Source organism: Delphinapterus leucas, chromosome X, assembly GCF_059928025.1.
Source record: "Delphinapterus leucas isolate spDelLeu-1000000601 "Yukka" chromosome X, BTC_Dleu_Yukka2, whole genome shotgun sequence".
Lineage (NCBI taxonomy): Eukaryota > Metazoa > Chordata > Mammalia > Artiodactyla > Monodontidae > Delphinapterus > Delphinapterus leucas.
Window position 1 is genome coordinate 96195638 of NC_143150.1, and position 21053 is coordinate 96216690.

Sequence of the window (21053 nt, forward strand, 5' to 3'; positions counted from 1 at the left end):
AAATTAATTCACTCTTTCCCCTGCACCTTCCTAAGAATTAATTCACTCTTTCCCCTGCACCTTCCTACTTAGTGATTATTACTGTCATTATCCTATAGACGTTGAGAGCTGCTAGGCTTAATCATTTTTAAAGTTTTTAAAATCTTTTCAATGTTTTAATTTTTATTTCTTCAAAGACTTCTAGTTTTTACTGTAATCTTGTGATTTATCATAAATATATACAGTATTTGGTCTTTGACCCTGTTCCCGGCACAGAGCTCCTAAAACCCTAGGAATTTCCTGTGACAAGAGTGATTAAGGGTCTTTTGTAATGTTAACCAGGTGGCTTTTGGACGGCAGCTAAGGCTGGGGGCTGGCTGCCAGAGGAGCCAACCACGTGATTAGAGGGTGGGAACTTTCAATCCCACACCCTCACCTCTAGGGAGGGGAGAGAGGCTGGGACTGAGTTCAGTCACCAACGGCCAAGGATTTAATCCGTCGTGCCTACATAATGAAGCCTCCATAAACACCCAAAAAGATGGGGTTCAAAGAGCTTGCAGGTTGGCGTGGAAGCTCGTGCCCTTTTCCCATAACTTACCCTATGCATCTCTCCCATCTGGCTGTTCCTGAGTTATATCCTTTTATAATAAAGTGGTAATCTACTAAGTAAAATGTTTCTCTGAGTTCTGTGAGCTGCTCTAGCAAATTAATTGAACCCAGCGTTGGCGGGTGGAGAGCTTGAAACCTCCATTCTATAGCTGGTTGGTCAGAAGCAGAGGTGACACCTGGATTTGCGATTGGCTTCTGAAGTGGAGGAGGAGCAGTCTTGTGGGGCTGAGCCCCTTAGCCTGTGGGACGTGATTCTCCAGGTAGATAGTATCAGAATTGAGTTGAGTTGTAGGACACCCAGCTGGTGTCAGAGAATTTCTCGGTGGTATGGGAAAAAACATAACATTGTAATTAGAGCCAGAATCCTACTGTCCAACCCAGTGTTCTCTATTAAGAAATATGGAATTGAGTTCTTAAGTAGAACCCCAGACCTTCTATGAATTCTTCCTTCAAATTGGCCATTCTAATGTTATGAAGCAAAAGACTGGGAAGATTCATCCTGGAAATACAGTTTAATTACAGACGGTCTGTGAGTGTCACCAGGCACACAGGGCAGGTGACCCCTCCTGGGATGTGGAGACCAGAAGGGAAGGTGCTTTGGATCTCTTCTTGACATTCTCTGGGAAGATGAAGAGCTGCACCTTCAACTGTTTTCTGTGTCTATTTAGAAGCACTATTCTAATTACTTCAGATGTATTAGCTTGTCTAATCCTTACAGCAGCCCTAGAAGGAAGGTACCGTTTCCCCCCCAGTATACAGTTGGGAGGCCCCAGGACTTGCTGTGGTTCACACATAAGGCTGGTGAGGCTAGTGAGTGGTGGGACCGAGTGAAGCCAGGGCCACGCTGTTAACCAAGGCGTCTCAGACCCCTCAAACTCAGCCAGTCCTAAACAGGATTCCTCATCTCCCAAAATGACTTCCTCCTCTGGTCTTTATCTCAGATAATAGCGTCATCATTTCTCACACCCAAACTTAGCACCTCTGATTTTTTGACTGCGTCTCATCTCTTCTCTCCTCCCCGCTATATCCATAAACAGTACCTTCCTCCTTCCCACCTTATGCCTCTCAAATTGGTCTCCTTGTCTCACTGCCAAGTTCAGGCCTTTTTTTACCTCTGCATCAGTAGTGAGCACCCTTTTTTTTTTTGCATGAGTGTCAATTTAAGAATATACATGTTTATAAGCTGTCTTTTCCTACATAGATAAAAACTGTATATTCTCCCCGATAATTCGAGCATTGTTCAAGCCTGCTCTTGATTATCCCAGGAACTTCCTCACTGCCTTTCCTGCCTCCCTCTTTCCCCCTCTACCCCACCCTTTACATGTCTGCCAGAGTTTTCTTCTTAAAAGAGTCCTAATGTGCCACTTCCCTGCTCAGAAACTTTTGACACCTCCCTTTGCATCCAAGGTCATTCCCGACCTAGCTCCCATCAAGCTCTCCAATTACATTTTCTCCCTTTCCCCACCATTCCCCACCCCACCTCAATCGTACACAGGTCAGTACCTCCGTGGTTACACGTCCACTGAGGGCAGAGGCAGTGTCTTTCTTTTTTTGGGGGGGGGGGTGCAAGTAGTTTATTTTATTTGGAAGCAGAAATGAGTAAGTTGGGAGAGGGATGGAGGACATATGACTGTGTGTTACAGAAGTCACTTCTGCAGGCAATGGGGGCCTCTATAGAGGCTTACCTCTACAGAGATCTCTCTGGAGCACACAGAATTCCACTCTAATTTGCCTGTCAAAAAGACAAGACAGAGACACTTTCTTATCTGTACATCTCCATAGAGCCCAGTGCCTCTTAAAGGTCCTGCTTCACCCAGAAAAGAGATGCCCCAAAGCAGAGACAGGAGAACTGGGGAAATGGAGGGCTTGAACCGTGCAAAAGGGGAGAAAACCAACCCAGAAAGGAAACACATGTGCTAGGGGTTATGAACTCGGATGCCTCAGGGCCAGACAGGTCCTGTGGATGAAGGAAGGCAGCCAGATAGCAGACACGGGGTAGGACGTGGTGAACTGGAGGGGCAACCCCACGCAGGACCAACCAATTATTTCCCTAGGGGAATGCAGGCCCAACGGTGCCAGGTTTTTCCAGAGAGGCTGGCCATCCAGATTTCTGTGTGAAATGCCCCAATTTTTAACTCTTGGCAGCTCATTCGGATTATTTCATGTACTGTGTCTGCCTAGAAGGTTTCAGGGCTATTGGTATTGTTCTATTTGTTAAGCTGGGTTGATGGGTACATGAGGGTTTGTTTTTCTTGATTCTTCTTGCCTCATAGATGTTATAAATATCCCTTTCTGTGCATTCCAAATTAAACTGAGAAATCTGTAAACCCTTTATGTGAGTTCACTTGTGCCAGTAGACCACCCATCTGTATCCTCTGCTGTATGTTAGTTTGTTGTTTTGCAAAACTCACAGATTAAATGAAGGCTTGTGGTTATACACCTTCTCTTGAATAATGATTGGATTAGTTAAGTGTTACTTTGTGCTGAAAATAGAAAAAGGCAGCAATGCTGTGTCTTCCACAAGAATTGTTCTGTGAAAGGAAAAATGTTGCAGCTCACCAACTGCCACCCACTCTTTCCTCTCTGGAATGTTTTTGAATCTATCATATGTTACCTTTCATACAACTTGATCTTGAATAGAAGGATATTAATTATACTGCACAAACCAAACTCTGACTCCGAACATATACATGTTCCTCTTTGCAATTTTGATGAAGTCTGTATGTGTGTGTAATGGGGCACAATTTGTACTCAGCATCTAAGAGAGATATCTAAATACTGGCACCATGGAGATCGCGCTGTCTTTGGTTCCAAAACTGTTCAACCTCTATTTTGAATGAAGCAACCATGACCCACTTACAGCCTGGAACAAGTTACTTCACCATTCTGTGTCTCAGTTACCTCATTGATAAAATAAGGATGATGAGAGCCATCTCCTAAGTATCATGTATAGGTGGTTGGAAATTATTTTATCTGGGTGGAGGAAGAAAACCACGGAGAGGGGAAAATATTAAATCAAATTATTATTTTAATCATTCTGTTACCAAACCAAACTTGGGTCTGCTCCCCTGCACCAGGTTATGGTGAAGGAAAGTGCAGTGTTTATTGTAAGGAGCCATATAAGTCGTCTGGGCCAGCTAGTGCTGAAAAAACCCGAACTCCCTGATGGGTTCCAGGAAAGTATTATTAAAGGACAGGTGAGGGAGGGAGGTCGCAGGGTATGTGATCTGCTCGTGCACGATTCTCTGACTGGTTGATGGTGAGGTAACAGGGAGGTGTCACAGGGGTTAACATTATCAATTCTTAGGCTCCAGTAGGCCTGGGGGGCTATGTACTCATGGTCATCACGTAGTTAACATATTCCATTTGGTGGGGAGTGTTCACATCTGTAAAACAACTCAGATATTATTATCTAGGTATCACCTCCCAAAGGCCCCATCTCCTTCAGAGAGGAGCTAAAGCTAAGGATATGGGGGAGGGGCCTGCCCCAGGAAGGCCCCATAGGGTCCTGCTTGGTTACAATTCAAAAGATGTTTGTTGAACACCATGATAAGAGCTGGGGGTGAGGGGGAGACAAATAAGTTTAAAACATGGCCTCTGCCATCACAGAACTGGGGAGACAAGACAAACGCACAAAAAGTCATTGACCCAGACTTCCCTGGTGGTGCAGTAGTTAAGAATCCACCTGCCAATGCAGGGGACACGAGATCAAGCCCTGGTCCGGGGACATCCCACATGCCGCGGAGCAACTAAGCCCATGCGCCACAACTACTGAGCCTGTGCTCTAGAGCCCGCGAGCTACAACTACTGAGCCCCCGTGCCACAACTACTGAAGCCCACGCGCCTAGAGTCCATGCTCCGCTACAAGAGAAGCCACTGCAATGAGAAGCCCGCGCACCGCAACAAAGAGTAGCCCCCACTCACAGCAACTAGAGAAAGCCCGCACGCAGCAACAAAGATCGAATGCAGCCAAAAATTAATTAATTAATTAGATTTTTAAAAAAGTCATTGACCCAACATGAGGCAGTATGTGGTAAATACCATCTAGACTGTGAACTCCTCTACTGCAGGGCCTGCATTCTGTTCATCTTGTTAAATGTGGAACGAATGAATGAGTGGTGCCAAAAGTGCAATAGCTCTTCTAAGGAGGAAGATACCATGGTGGGCTAGGAAGTTCCAGAAGCCTTCAAAGTTGGAGCTTGAGTCAAACCTGGAGACATGGATAGGATTCAGATTATCAGAGGGGAGGGGAAAGGCTGTTTCTGGTGGGGGTAGCTGTGGGGATGAGGGAGAAAACACCTAGTATGTGGAAACTTGTGGGCTGGGGTGTAGGAATGGCCAGGGAATTTTTGGAAACAGTGAGTTTTAGAAACAATTGGAGGGGACGGTTTGTTCATTCACTCAACAAAACCCACAAAGCAGGAATACAGTGGTGAATGAGCAAGACTACAGTCCTTGACGTCATGGAGCTGGCCATCTGTTGACTATGGTGTTTAAATGGGTGTTTAGAAAAATAGGAGGAGATTAAAAGGTAAGTAGAAAAAAGGCAAGAAGAAAAAAAGAAGGGTAGATTGAGGTTGATTGTGGAGAATGAAGCATTTGGACTTTATTTTCTAAGTGGTGGAGAGCAACTAAAGATTTCTAAGCAGGGGAGTGACAGGAGGAAGTATTGCATTTGAGATGTAAATCTATTGTTGCTATCTTAGCTGGCACTGCTCTCACAGAATGCCACAGACTGGGTAGCTTATGAACAACACACATTTACTTCTCGTAGGTGCTGGAAGCTGAAGGTTCAAGATCAAGGCACCAGCAGATTTGGTGTCTGGTAAGGGTCCACTTTCTGGTTCACAGAAGAGGCCTTCTCACCATGCTTTCACATGGTGGAAGAGACAAGGGAGCTCTTGGGTTTCTTTTATAAGGGCACTGATCCCATTCATGAGGGCTCCACCCCCAGGACCTAATCACCTCCCAAAGGCCCCACCTCCTAATGTCATCACATTGTGGATTAGGCTTCAACATATGAATTTGGGAGGACACAAACTTTCAGTCTAGAGTGTAAAGGATGGGTTGGGGCAGAGAAGCTGAAGCTGGGCAGCTGGATGTCAAGTGTCCCCATACCAAACTGCGGTAGGAATAGGAAGGGAGAATATAAGGGAGCAACAACCCCGAGGGAGAACTAACAGAATGAAGTATTGATTAGACATAAGAACAGAAAGCATTCTCACGTTTTGAGCCTCAAGTATTTGTCATAATGATAATTTGATCAGGTCTTCTACTTAAAAAATTCTTGGGGGAAAACTGTGGCCTAAACCACAGGTTCAATCCTCTCTTCTCACTTAAGAATCACTAGGTTCCTCCCAAATGTGTCACTGGACATACTCTTCTAGGTACCTGGGTAGGGAACATCATACTTTACTTGGAATATAGGCCACTGCATTTCTTCGAAGAGTCAGTGCAAAATGAGGCAGCTTGTCATGTGAGTCAAGTCCTTTAAGCTTCTCGGATGAATGTTGCTATATTAAGACCAAGGACTGTTATGCAACAAGACCCAGCTACACCTTTCCTTGATGCCTGAACTTCTCAGTGAAGACCACCTGTTGAACTAACAGGTGTCATTTTATTTTTGAAAAATGTTCACATCCAGGGGTGAATTCTCCATTAATCTCATAGGATCTCAGTTTGAGTATTAGTCACTGGGGGATATAGAAAGAATATTCTAGAAAATGAACCAGTGGTAATTTTCACTAGAAGAATGCATGGAAATGTTTTTACAAAATACACTATGACCTGTATATAGCTAGAATAATAGTAGGATTTCAACTGGTCCATAACTGACAGTCTCTCAGAAACTATATGAAGGAGGCATGCAAGGATCAGCTTTCCCACCTCCCCCCGCCAGAGCACGTGCTCTATCTTGGGCTCCCACAGCCTGCTTTCCATCCCTTACCACATGTCGATGGAAGGCATGTGCTCCATGTCCCCATCCCCACTAGACTGTGAACACTTGAGAGCAACTGTACTTTATACCTTTTCAGATCACTAGTACCTGGCACTGAACCTGGAACATAGTAGGTGTTCAATAAAAACATTGGATGGATGGATGGTTGGACAGACAGATGAATAAAATATGTACATGCCCTTATTTGGCATGGAATTTAGGGCAGGCCAGGAGATCACTATATATTTTTTTTAACTTTAAAATGAAACCACATCAAAATTTCAAACTTTGCTCTGCCAAAGACCCTGGTAAGAAGAAAATGAGACAAGTTAACAGCTGGGAGAAAATATTTACAAATCATACATCTGACAAAGTACTTGTATCTACAATATAAAGAACTCTCAAAACTTAATGATAATAAATAATCCAATCAGAAACTAGACAAAAGACATGAACAGATATTTCACTGGAGAGAGTATACAGATGGCAAATGAGCATGTGAAAAGTTGTTCAACATCATTAGCCATTACAGAAATACACATTAAAACCACAATGAGATAGTACCACACACCTATCAGAATGGCTGGGGGCTTCCCTGGTGGTGCAGTGGTTGGGAATCCGCCTGACAATGCAGGGGACACAGGTTCGAGCCCTGGACTGGGAAGATCCCATGTGCCGTGGAGCAACTAAGCTTATGCACCACAGCTGCTGAGCCTGTGCTCTGGAGCCCACGAGCCACAACTACTGAGCCTAGAGTAGAGCTCCGCAATAAGAGAAGCCACTGCAATGAGAAGCCCGCGCACCGCAACAGAGAGTAGGCCCTGCTCACCGCAACTAGAGAAAGCCCGCGCGCAGCAATGAAGCCAAAAATAAATAAATAAATTTACAAAAAAGCTTATGTATCAGAATGGCTGAAATTTAAAAAATCATCACAACACCAAGTGCTGGAGAGGATGCAGAGAAACGGAATCTCTCTTATGTTGCTGGTGGGAATGTAAAATGATGCAGCCACTCTAGAAAACAGTTGGGCAGGTCCTTTTAAAACTAATACGGGGACTTCTGTGGTGGTCCAGTGGTTAAGACTCTGCGCTTCCACTGCAGGGGGCACGGGTTCTATTCCTGGTCAGGGAAGTTCCAAATGCTGTGCGGTGTGGCCAAAAATTAAAAAAAAATAATTAAAAAAATTTAAAAAATAAAAATGGGCTTACCATACTACCCAGACCTTGCACTCAGGCATTTTTCCCAGAGAAATGAAAACTTGTTTTCACACAGAAACTTCTACACAAACATCATAGCAGCTTTATTTGTAATAGTCAAAGACCGAAAGCTACCCAAATGTCTTTCAATGGGTGACTGGTTAAACTATGGTAATCCATACCATGGAATACTACTCAACAATAAAAAGAACAAACTATTGAATTATGGACTCAATGTTTGTGTCCCCCCCCAAAGTTGATATGTTGAAGCCCTAGTCCCCCCCCACCCCACAGTGAGATGATGTTTGGAGGTGGGGCCTTTGGGAGGTCATTTGGTTTAGATGAGGTTATAAGGGTGGGACCCTCATTATGGGATTGGTGCCCTTATAAAAAGAGCAAGAGACACCAGAGTGTGCTTGCACTCACTGTCCCTCTCTCTCCCTCCCTTCCCTGCTGTCCTACACACAGAGGAAAGGCCTCTTGAGGATATAGCAAGAAGGCAGCTGTCTGCAAGCCAGGAAAAGGGCCTTCACCAAGAACTGAATCTACCATATCTTGATCTTGGACTTCCAGCCTCCAGAACTGTGAGAAATAAATGTCTATAGTTTAAGCCACCCAGTCTGTTGTATTTTGTTACAGCCACCTAAGCTAAGACATATTGGACATATCACAACTAGATGGACATATATTCAGGGAATTATGTTGAATGAAAAAAAAAAGCCAATCTCAAAAGGATACATACTGCATGGTTCCATTTGTATGACCTTAATGGAATAACATAATTCTAGAGATGGAGAATGGCTTAGTATTGCCAGGGGGTTGGGATGGGGGAGGTAAGAGGGATGGGTGTGGCAATAAAGGAATAACCTGAGGGAGACTTGTGGAGATGGTAGAGCTCAGTGTCTTGATTGCAGTGGTGGTTACACAAAGCTACACATGTGATAGCTTTGCACAGAGACATACACACACATACACACACACACACATGCGCACACACAAATGAGTGCATGTAAAACTGGTGAAATCTGAATAAAATCTGTGGATTGTACATTTCCTGATTTTCATTTTGTACTGTTGTGCAATTTCCTGTGAATCTATAATTATTTCAAAATTAAAAGTGTTTATGCACCTGAAACTAATATAAAATTGTAAATCAAACTATACTTAAATTAAAATTTTTTTTCTAATTTAAAAAAGATTGCTTTCTAAAAAAGAAACCAGTTAGCATTTCTGACTTGCAACTTTGTTTTTTCTTTATGTACTCCCTCTCTTTTAAATACTGCTTCTTGCGTGTGATTTGTGAGAACCTTGAGGCAATTAAAATATACCTAGAGGCTTCAAAGGTGCCTTTAAAGATGTAATCCTTTTGGGCTTCCGGGAAGATGGCAGAAGTGTAAGGCGCGGAGATCACCTTCCTCCCCACAGATACATCAGATATACATCTACACGTGGAACAACTCCTACAGAACACCTACTGAACGCTGGCAGAAGACCTCAGACCTCCCAAAAGGCAAGAACCCCCCCCCCACGTACCTGGGTAGGGCAAAAGAAAAAAGAGTAAACAGAGACAAAAGGATAGGGACGGGACCTGCACCAGTGGGAGGGAGCTGTGAAGTAGGAAAGGATTCCACACACTAGGAAGCCCCTTCGCGGGCGGAGACTGCGGGTGGCGGAGGGGGGAAGCTTCGGAGCCACGGAGGAGAGCACAGCAACAGGGGTGCGGGGGGCAAAGCAGGGAGATTCCCGCACAGAGGATCAGGGCCGACCAGCACTCACCAGCCCGAGAGGCTTGTCTGCTCACCCGCCGGGGCGGGCGGGCCTGGGAGTTGAGGCTTGGGCTTCGGTCGGAGCGCCGGGAGAGGACTGGAGTTGGCGGCGTGAACACAGCCTTCCAGGGGGTTAGTGCACCACGGCTAGCCGGGAGGCAGTCCATGGAAAAAGTCTGGACCTGCCGAAGAGGCAAGAGACTTTTTCTTCCCTCTTTGTTTCCTGGTGCGCGAGGAGAGGGGATTAAGAGCGCCGCTTAAAGGAGCTCCAGGGACGGGCGCGAGCCGCGGCTAACAGCGCGGACCCCAGAGACGGGCATGAGACGCTAGGGCTGCTGCTGCCGCCACCAAGAGGCCTGTGTGTGAGCACAGGTCACTATCCACGCCCCCCTTCCAGGGAGCCTGTGCAGCCCACTACTGTCAGGGTCCCGTAATCCAGGGACAACTCCCCCGGGAGAGCGCACGGCGCACCTCAGGCTGGTGCAACGTCACGACGGCCTCTGCCGCCGCAGGCCCGCCCCGCACTCCGTGCCCCTCCCTCCACCCCGGCCTGAGTGAGCCAGAGCCCCTGAATCAGCGGCTCCTTTACCCCGTCCTGTCTGAGCGAAGAACAGACGCCCTCCGGCGACCTACACGCCGAGGCGGGCCGAATCCAAAGCTGAGCCCCTGGGAGCTGTGAGAACAAAGAAGAGAAAGGGAAATCTCTCCCAGCAGCCTCAGGAGCAGCGGATTAAATCTCCACAATCAACTTCATGTACCCTGCATCTGTGGAATACATGAATAGACAACGAATCATCCCAAATTGAGGAGGTGGACTATGAGAGCAAGATTTATGATTTTTTCCCCTTTTCCTCTTTTTGTGAGTGTGTATGTGTATGCTTCTGTATGAGATTATGTCTGTATAGCTTTGCTTCCACCATTTGTCCTAGGGAATCTATCCTTCCTTTTTTTTGTTTGTTTAAAAAAATTTTTTTTCTTAATAATTATTTTTTAATTTTAATAACTTTATTATACTTTATCTTACTTTATTTTATTTTACTTTATCTTCTTTCTTTCCTTCCGTCCCTCCTTCCTTCCTTCCTCCCTCCCTCCCTCCTTTCTTTTCTTTCTTTCTTTCTACTTCTACTAATTCTTTCTTTCTACTTTTTCTCCCTTTTATTCTGAGCCATGTGGATGAAAGGCTTTTGGTGCTGCAGCCAGGAGTCAGTGCTGTACCTCTGAGGTGGGAGAGCCAACTTCAGGACACTGGTCCACAAGAGACCTCCCAGATCCACATAATATCAAATGGCGAAAATCTCCCAGAGATCTCCATCTCAACACCAGCACCCAGCTTCACTCAACGACCAGCAAGCTACACTGCTGGACATCCTATGCCAAACAACTAGCAAGACAGGAACACAACCCCATCCATTAGCAGAGAGGCTGCCTAAAATCATAACAAGTCCACAGACACCCCAAAACACAGCACCAGAGGTGGACCTGCCCACCAGAAAGACAAGATCCAGCCTCATCCACCAGAACACAGGCACTAGTCCCCTCCACCAAGAAGCCTACACAACCCACTGAACGAACCTTAGCCACTGGGGACAGACACCAAAAACAACGGGAACTACGAACCTGCAGCCTGCAAAAAGGAGACCCCAAACACAGTAAGTTAAGCAAAATGAGAAGACAGAAAAACACACAGCAGATGAAGGAGCAAGATAAAAACCCACCAGACTTAACAAATGAGGAGGAAATAGGCAGTCTCCCTGAAAAAGAATTCAGAATAATGATAGTAAAGATGATCCAAAATCTTGGAAATAGAATGGACAAAATGCAAGAAACATTTAACAAGGGCCTAGAAGAACTAAAGATGAAACAAACAACGATGAACAACACAATAAATGAAATGAAAAAGACTCTAGAAGGGATCAATAGCAGAATAACTCAGGCAGAAGAACGGATAAGTGACCTGGAAGATAAAATAGTGGAAATAACTACTGCAGAGCAGAATAAAGAAAAAAGAATGAAAAGAACTGAGGACAGTCTCAGAGACATCTGGGACAACATTAAACGCACCAACATTTGAATTATAGGGGTTCCAGAAGAAGAAGAGAAAAAGAAAGGGACTGAGAAAATATTTGAAGAGATTATAGTTGAAAACTTCCCTAATATGGGAAAGGAAATAGTTAATCAAGTCCAGGAAGCACAGAGAGTCCCATACAGGATAAATCCAAGGAGAAATATGCCAAGACACATATTAATCAAACTGTCAAAAATTAAATACAAAGAAAACATTAAAAGCAGCAAGGGAAAAACAACAAATAGCACACAAGGGAATCCCCATAAGGTTAACAACTGATCTTTCAGCAGAAACTCTGCAAGCCAGAAGGGACTGGCAGGACATATTTAAAGTGATGAAGGAGAAAAACCTGCAACCAAGATTACTCTACCCAGCAAGGATCTCATTCAGATTTGATGGAGAAATTAAAACCTTTACAGACAAGCAAAAGCTGAGAGAGTACAGCACCACCAAACCAGCTCTACAACAACTGCTAAAGGAACTTCTCTAGGCAAGAAACACAAGAGAAGGAAAAGACCTACAATAACAGACCCAAAACAATTAAGAAAATGGGAATAGGAACATACATATCAATAATTACCTTAAAGGTAAATGGACTAAATGCTCCCAGCAAAAGACACAGATTGGCTGAATGGATACAAAAACAAGACCCATATATATGCTGTCTACAAGAGACCCACTTCAGACCTAGAGACACATACAGACTGAAAGTAAGGGGATGGAAAAAGATATTTCATGCAAATGGAAACCAAAAGAAAGCTGGAGTAGCAATCCTCATATCAGACAAAATAGACTTTAAAATAAAGACTATTAGAAGAGACAAAGAAGGACACTACATAATGATCAAGGGATCGATCCAAGAAGAAGATATAACAATTGTAAATATTTATGCACCCAACATAGGAGCACCTCAATACATAAGGCAAATACTAACAGCCATAAAAGGGGAAATCGACAGTAACACAATCATAGTAGGGGACTTTAACACCCCACTTTCACCAATGGACAGATCATCCAAAATGAAAATAAATAAGGAATCACAAGCTTTAAATGATACATTAAACAAGATGGGCTTAATTGATATTTATAGGACATTCCATCCAAAAACAACAGAATACACATTTTTCTCAAGTGCTCATGGAACATTCTCCAGGATAGATCATATCTTGGGTCACAAGTCAAGCCTTGGTAAACTTAAGAAAATTGAAATTGTTTCAAGTATGTTTTCCGACCACAATGCTGTGAGACTAGATATCAATTACAGGAAAAGATCTGTAAAAAATACAAACACATGGAAGCTAAACATTACACTCCTTAATAACGAAGTGATCACTGAAGAAATTAAAGAGGAAATTAAAAAATACCTAGAAACAAATGACAATAGAGACACGATGACCCAAAATCTATGGGATGCAGCAAAAGCAGTTCTAAGAGGGAAGTTTATACCAATAGAATCCTACCTTAAGAAACAGGAAACATCTCAAATAAACAACCTAACCTTGCACCTAAAGCAATTAGAGAAAGAAGAACAAAAAACCCCCAAAGTTAGCAGAAGGAAAGAAATCATAAAAATCAGATCAGAAATAAATGAAAAAGAAATGAAGGAAACGATAGCAAAGATCAATAAAACTAAAAGCTGGTTCTTTGAGAAGATAAATAAAATTGATAAACCCTTAGCCAGACTCATCAAGAAAAAAAGGGAGAAGACTCAAATCAATAGAATTAGAAATGAAAAAGGAGAAGTAAGAACTGACACTGCAGAAATACAAAAGATCATGAGAGACGACTACAAGCAACTGTAGGCCAATCAAACGGACAACCTGGAAGAAATGGACAAATTCTTAGAAATGCACAACCTGTCAAGACTGAATCAGGAAGAAATAGAAAATATGAACAGACCAATCACAAGCACTGAAATTGAAACTGTGATTAAAAATCTTCCAACAAACAAAAGACCAGGACCAGATGGCTTCACAGGCGAATTCTATCAAACATTTAGAGAAGAGCTAACACCTATCCTTCTCAAACTCTTACAAAATATAGCAGAGGGAAGAACACTCCCAAACTCATTCTACGAGGCCACCATCACCCTGATACCAAAACCAGACAAGGATGTCACAAAGAAAGAAAACTATAGGTCAATATCACTGATGAACATAGATGCAAAAATCCTCAACAAAATCCTAGCAAACAGAATCCAACAGCACATTAAAAGGATCATACACCATGATCAAGTGGGGTTTATTCCAGGAATGCAAAGATTCTTCAATATACGCAAAACAATCAATGTGATAAACCATATTAACAAACTGAGGGAGAAAAACCATATGATCATCTCATTAGATGCAGAGAAAGCTTTCGACAAAATCCACCACCCATTTATGATAAAAACCCTGCAGAAAGTAGGCATAGAGGGAACTTTCCTCAACATAATAAAGGCCATATATGACAAACCCACAGCCAACATCGTCCTCAATGTTGAAAAACTGAAAGCATTTCCACTAAGATCAGGAACAAGACAAGGTTGCCCACTCTCACCACTCTTACTCAACATAGTTTTGGAAGTGTTAGCCACAGCAATCAGAGAAGAAAAGGAAATAAAAGAATCCAAATCGGAAAAGAAGAAGTAAAGTTGTCACTGCTTGCAGATGACATGATACCATACGTAGAGAATCCTAAAGATGCCACCAGAAAACTACTAGAGCTAATCAATGAGTTTGGTAAAGTAGCGGGATACAAAATTAATGCACAGAAATCTCTTGCATTCCTATACACTAATGATGAAAAATCTGAAAGAGAAATTAAGGAAAGACTCCCATTTACCATTGCAACAAAAAGAATAAAATATCTAGGAATAAACCTATGTACGGAGACAAAAGACCTGTATGCAGAAAACTATAAGACACTGATGAAAGAAATTAAAGATGATACAAATAGATGGAGAGATATACCATGTTCTTGGATTGGAAGAATCAGCATTGTGAAAATGCAATCTACAGATTCAATGCAATCCCTATCAAACTACCACTGGTATTTTTCACAGAACTAGAACAAAAAATTTCACAATTTGTATGGAAATGCAAAAGACCCCGAATATCCAAAGCAGTCTAGAGAATGAAAAACAGAGCTGGAGGAATCAGGCTCCCTGACTTCAGACTATACTACAAAGCTACAGTAATCAAGACAGTATGGTACTGGCACAAAAACAGAAAGATAGATCAATGGAACAGGATGGAAAGCCCAGAGATAAACCCATGCACATATGGTCACCTTATCTTTGATAAAGGAGGCAGGAATGTACAGTGGAGGAAGGACAGCCTCTTCAATAAGTGGTGCTGGGAAAACTGGACAGGTACATGTAAAAGTATGAGATTAGATCACTCCCTAACACCATACACAAAAGTAAGCTCAAAATGGATTAAAGACATAAATGTAAGGCCAGAAACTATCAAACTCTTAGAGGAAAACATAGGTAGAACACTCTATTACATAAATCACAGCAAGATCCTTTCTGACCCACCTCCCAGAGAACTGGAAATAAAAACAAAAATAAACAAATGGGACCTAATGAAACTTCAAAGCTTTTGCACAGCAAAGGAAACCATAAACAAGACCAAAAGACAACCCTCAGAATGGGAGAAAATATTTGCAAATGAAGCAACTGACAAAGAATTACTCTCCAAAATTTATAAGCAGCTTATGCAGCTCAGTAACAAAAAAACAAACAACCCAATCCAAAAATGGGCAGAAGACCTAAATAGACATTTCTCCAAAGAACATATACAGACTGCCAACAAACACATGAAAGAATGCTCAACTTCATTAATCATTAGAGAAATGCAAATCAAAACTACAATGAGATATCATCTCACACCAGTCAGAATGGCCATCATCAAAAAATCTAGAAACAATAAATGCTGCAGAGGGTGTGGAGAAAAGAGAACCCTCTTGCACTGTTGGTGGGAATGTAAATTGATACAGCCACTGTGGAGAACAGTATGGAGGTTCCTTAAACAACTACAAATAGAACTACCATATGACCCAGCAATCCCTCTACTGGGCATATACCCTGAGAAAACCATAATTCAAAAAGAGTCATGTACCAAAATGTTCATTGCAGCTCTATTTACAATAGCCTGGAGATGGAGACAACCTAAATGTCCATCATCGGATGAATGGATAAAGAAGATGTGGCACATATATACAATGGAATATTACTCAGCCATAAAAAGAAACGAAATTGAGCTATTTGTAATGAGGTGGATAGACCTAGAGTCTGTCATACAGAGTGAAGTAAGTCAGAAAGAGAAAGACAAATACCATATGCTAACACATATATATGGAATTTAAGAAAAAATAATATCATGAAGAACCTAGCGGTAAGACAGGAATAAAGACACAGACCTACTAGAGAATGGAGTTGAGTATATGGGGAGGGGGAAGGGTAAGCTGTGAGAAAGTGAGAGAGAGGCATGGACATATATACACTACCAAACGTAAGGTAGATAGCTAGTGGGAAGCAGCCGCATAGCACAGGGAGATCAGCTCAGTGCTTTGTGACCGCCTGGAGGGGTGGGATAGGGAGGGTGGGAGGGAGGGAGACGCAAGAGGGAAGAGATATGGGAGCATATGTATATGTATAACTGATTCACTTTGTTATAAAGCAGAAACTAACACACCATTGTAAAGCAATTATACTCCAATAAAGGTGTAAAAAATAATAATAAAGTAGATAACTAATAAGAACCTAGTGTATAGCACAGGGAACTCTGCTCAATACGCTGTAATGACTTATATGGGAAAAGAATCTAAAAAAGAGTGGTTATATGTATATGTATAACTGATTCACTTTGCTGTACAGCAGAAACTAATACAATATTTTAAATAAAAAAGAGATGTAATCCTTTTGTTATTGTTTTGTGGTGGTAAAAGTGGGAGCCGATTTCTTCTTTTTGTTTTTTTTAATATCTTTATTGAGATATGAGATATACGCACATATGTGCATGGGTTTATCTCTGGGCTTTCTATCCTGTTCCATTGATCTATATTTCTGTTTTTGTGCCAGTACCATACTGTCCTGATTACTGTAGCTTTGTAGGGGAGCCGATTTCTTTTAAGGGCCTAATACCAATCCCCTCTCCTTTCCTTTCTTCCTGGTTAGTGAAATCATCATCGCCTTCCTCCTTGATAAGCTCTTCTGACAAATGTTGGGTGAAGTGTTTTCTGAGGATCCTGGAAGATCAATAGAGAGCGTCCAGAAATGTAAACTAGTCAGTAACGTACATGCTGAACTTTCCTCTTGTCATTTCCCCCAAAGGTTTATTGGACAATCATGCTCTTCAGTTAACCTAACTTTAATAGCAGGCTGGGCTCCTTACTTGGTGGTTAATTAACCATCACAAGTTTGTATTATTTCTTGACCTCATCACAAGGACAGCTGGAGAACTGTCTTAGTCCTTTCAGGCTGCTATAACAAAACGCCACAGACTGGGTAACATAAACAACAGACATTTATTTCTCACAGTTCTGGAGCCTGGAAGTCCAAGATCAAGGTGCTGGCAGATTCAGTGTCTGGTGAGAACCCATTTCTTAGTTCCCAGAAGATCATCTTCTTGCTGTGTCCTCACTTGATGCAGGGGGCTAGGGAGCTCTCTGGGGTCTCTTTTTACAAGGGCACTAATCGCATTCATAAGGGCTCTGCCCTCATGGCCTAATCACCTCCCAAAGGCCCCAGCTCCTAATTTCATCACCCTGGAAGTTGGGATTTCAACATTAGGAGGAACACTTCTCCTAGGTCCTCCAGTTGAGGGGACCCAGCAGTGGTTGGATGGGGAAGCAGAGAGAAAAGAAAGGCAAGTCCCCTTAGGAAAAATGTTTCTCGAGAAAGATCTGGGAGTCTGTGGCTGTGGAGGCGGGATCAGGCCTTTTCTTGTTCTGCTTCTGGTTTCCCTGCCATCAGCCATTGGGCCTCCAGCCCAACACTGCTGGGGAAGGACTGGAGCCATGTAAACCCTTCCTAGTGGGCTTCCGTCTGCCGGCTTCTCTGGCTGCCTGCCTATACCCTCGTCATGCCCGTGGGAGCCCAAGAGAAGCCAGCTGTCACAGTCCAGCTCACAAGCAAGCACCTTTGTCACTTCTGAGTCTCTACTCTGTGCGAGGCCCCTTGGCGGTGCTGACAATAGGGTTTATGCCGCACTGGGTTTTGAACAAAGCCTTCCAACACAGAAAAAAGATTTGTTACATCCTCTGAGATCAAACCAGTAAAAGATCAGAAATGTTTGGTGTTAATATACCGGGCAACCATAAAGTCTGGAAACAAAGACGCTGTTTTTTTTCCCTGATGATGTCCTGATGACATTCTATATTTTTGCTTGTTTCCATCCTGGTTGAATACCCTGTATAATTAGCTAGGGTGTGACTCAATTACAGTGTGAATGGAGCTGTTTTCAGTCTGGCTATTTATAGTATCCCTGTGGGTTACCTGACTCCAAGCTACTCAGTTTCAGGACTTCTAAGTCATAGATTCATTCATTAGGCAGACATTTTTGAGCACCATCTGTGTTTCATGACAGCATTCCAGGTAAAAGGAGGAAAGCAACTCCTGTTGATTACCTACCCTGTGGGGGACGCTGACCCCTGGACAAATTCTTTGTGTCTTATCAGCTCCACTAACGTAATCACATGTTTCGTTTGTTCTTCTGAGAGGAGGGAATTGGTGAAACTGGGATCTCTCAGTCAGCTCGATGACTGTGTTGTCCTGACTGCCTTCATTTGTGTAATTGTTCAACGATGAGTGTGCCAGCCTCGTCATCAAAAACAACAACCCAGTGAAAACTCAGCAAGAAAATGACTGCTCTGCTAAAGTCATTTCCGTAGCTCAAGGAATCTCAGGCAGTGTGCCCAGATGGTCTTTCTTTACTCAGTTCCTTAAGCCAGTATCTGAAAAACACATGTACTGCTTTATGTCTCCAGAAGGACCCAGTTCTTAGAAAGAGATCCTGGAGAAACATGATTTTAACTAATAGCGGTGAAATTGTAGCAACAGGAAACTGTTTTTCCCGTCAGCTCTGGAACATTGGCCCAGAGTTACTTCCGGGGTTCCACCAAGGCTGCCCTACCAGAACGCTACCAGTAGCTAATGTTACCTTTATTCATTCAAGAGGTTCATGGTTATTACCTAATTTATTTTCCTTAACTGTAATCACAAGAATTCCAACCTAGCAAAGGGCCCACGGGTACGATCTAAGGAGAAACTAATTGAGGTCTAAAAGCTGAGGTATAAATGCTGGGGAGATTCTTGATGTTCCCTTGTGCTTAGCATGTGGAAGGATGAGTCAGCACAGCCTCATGGGAGGAGACAGTAGTTTGGAACTGAAATGTTGGTGCACTTTGTAGGAAAGTAAGTTTTGGGCTTAATCGGGGTGCTGATTATCTATTGCTGTGTAAAAGACACCCCAAAACTGAGTGGCTTAAAACAGCCATTTATTTATTATTCCACGCAGTTCTTGGGGGATGATAACAGGCTCAGCTGTTCGATGCTTCCTTGAGGTTCTGAGTTTGGTTGCAGTCAGATGATGGATAAGGCTGGACTTATCTGAATCTTATTCACGCACGTCTGGCCCCTGGGCCGGAGTCGCTGGAAAGCAGCTGTGAGCTTCCTTACAGCATGACAGTCTCCAAGTACTTGAGCTTCCTGAAGCCAGCATGGCAGCCCGGCTTTTCCCAGAGCACATGTTCCAAGAGACCCAGGTGGCAGCTGCAAGACTTCCTAGGACCTATCATCGGAAGTCACACAGTGTCATTCCACAGCATTCTGTTAGCCAAAAAGCAAGTCCCAGGGTCAGCCAGGATCTGAGAGCATGAATACCAGTCCATTGCAGCACTACGGAGCAGGCGGGCTCTCGGTTTCAAACACCAGTATTAAAGCAGGTCTTATTTGTGAGTGGTGGGATATACATGGTGCCTTCCATGCCTTTCCCAGCACCAGGTACAGCACCCAAGCTCTCAGGCCCCGAGGAGCCATTCTGTAGACAAGGGCACTGGCGGACCCAAGCTTTCTTTCCCTCAGCATTCTTTTTTCTCACCGCCGTCCATTACCATGCCACACAAAATAATTCCACCTCAGACTATCTTTTTTCACTTATGTCCTCCCTCACCTTTTACCTAGAGCTTCTTTCCTACTAGTACATAGTTAGTGCAGTAACATCTCACCCTCTTTTAATTCCATGTACCAGCCCAAACCCCACCTAACCATGGCTGATGTTAAACCATAGCAGTTTTAGGGCTATGATTGTACTGAAAAAAGAAAAGGCCATAAATTGTGAACTAAAATTAGACAAAAAGAACCAGTGACTTCAAGTTCTTAAACTCTTTGAAAGTTCCCAGAAGTACCTATTAAAATCTTCCTAAAAGTTAATGACTTCTTTCCTACTTTCTATTAAGTCTGTTTTTTTTTTTAAAGTACTAGTGATTCAGATGAATAAAACCTGTCCTATTTTCTGTTCTGAAATTGTTTTTTCTTCGTTTTTTTTTTTTTTTTTTGCGGTACGCGGGCCTCTCACTGCTGTGGCCTCTCCTGTTGCGGAGCACGGGCTCTGGACGCGCAGGCTCAGCGGCCATGGCTCACAGGCCCAGCTGCTCCGCGGCATGTGGGATCTTCCCGGACCGGGGCACGAACCCGCGTCCCCTGCATCGGCAGGTGGACTCTCAACCACTGCGCCACCAGGGAAGCCCTTTTCTTCGTTTTTTTAAAAAAAATTATTATTGTAAAAATGACATTTTGTTTCCTACTAATTTTTAATTATAAGATATGGGTATTTCAGCCATAATATGACTTATATAGAAGTTTGAGGTCTAGCCTAGAAATCTAACGACCATTTTAAACATTGCTTTTTTTCCTCTGGGAAAAAGAATTCCAACTCAAAACCACAAACTTCAAAATGGCATTTTGTGGACACGCCCCATTTGCTTCTGACCTCTGCCTGCTCATTTGCTTCTTTCCATGGAGTTATATCATGAACTTGGATTTGGTTGTACTACATTAAGATACTGAAAAGCAGGGCTTCCCTGGTGGCTCAGTGGTTAAGAATCCTCCTGCCAATGCAGGAGACATGCGTTCGAGCCCTGGTCCGGGAAGATCCTACACTCCGCGGTCTGCAGGGAGCGTGGGTCAGGGAACTAATACCCCACATCCCACATGCCGTGCAACGTGACCAAAAAAAACGAAATAACAAAACAAAACAAAAAACGGCCGGTTAACATTGCTGGCCAGTTTTAGGATAGTACTGTCTGGGATGGTGACATCTGGGGTCATTTTCCACATTTATCTGCTTTCCCTCAGCTGTGCCCTTCCAGCTGCTGGTGCCCAAAGGTTGAGAGGACAGTGGGAACACTTGTGACAGTAGCAGTGGCCCCAGCAGGAAGGAGGGACAGTAGTAGACCCAGCCTGTCAGGGACCCTGCTACACTCCTCAATGAAGCCCAAGGCACAGGACTGAGACC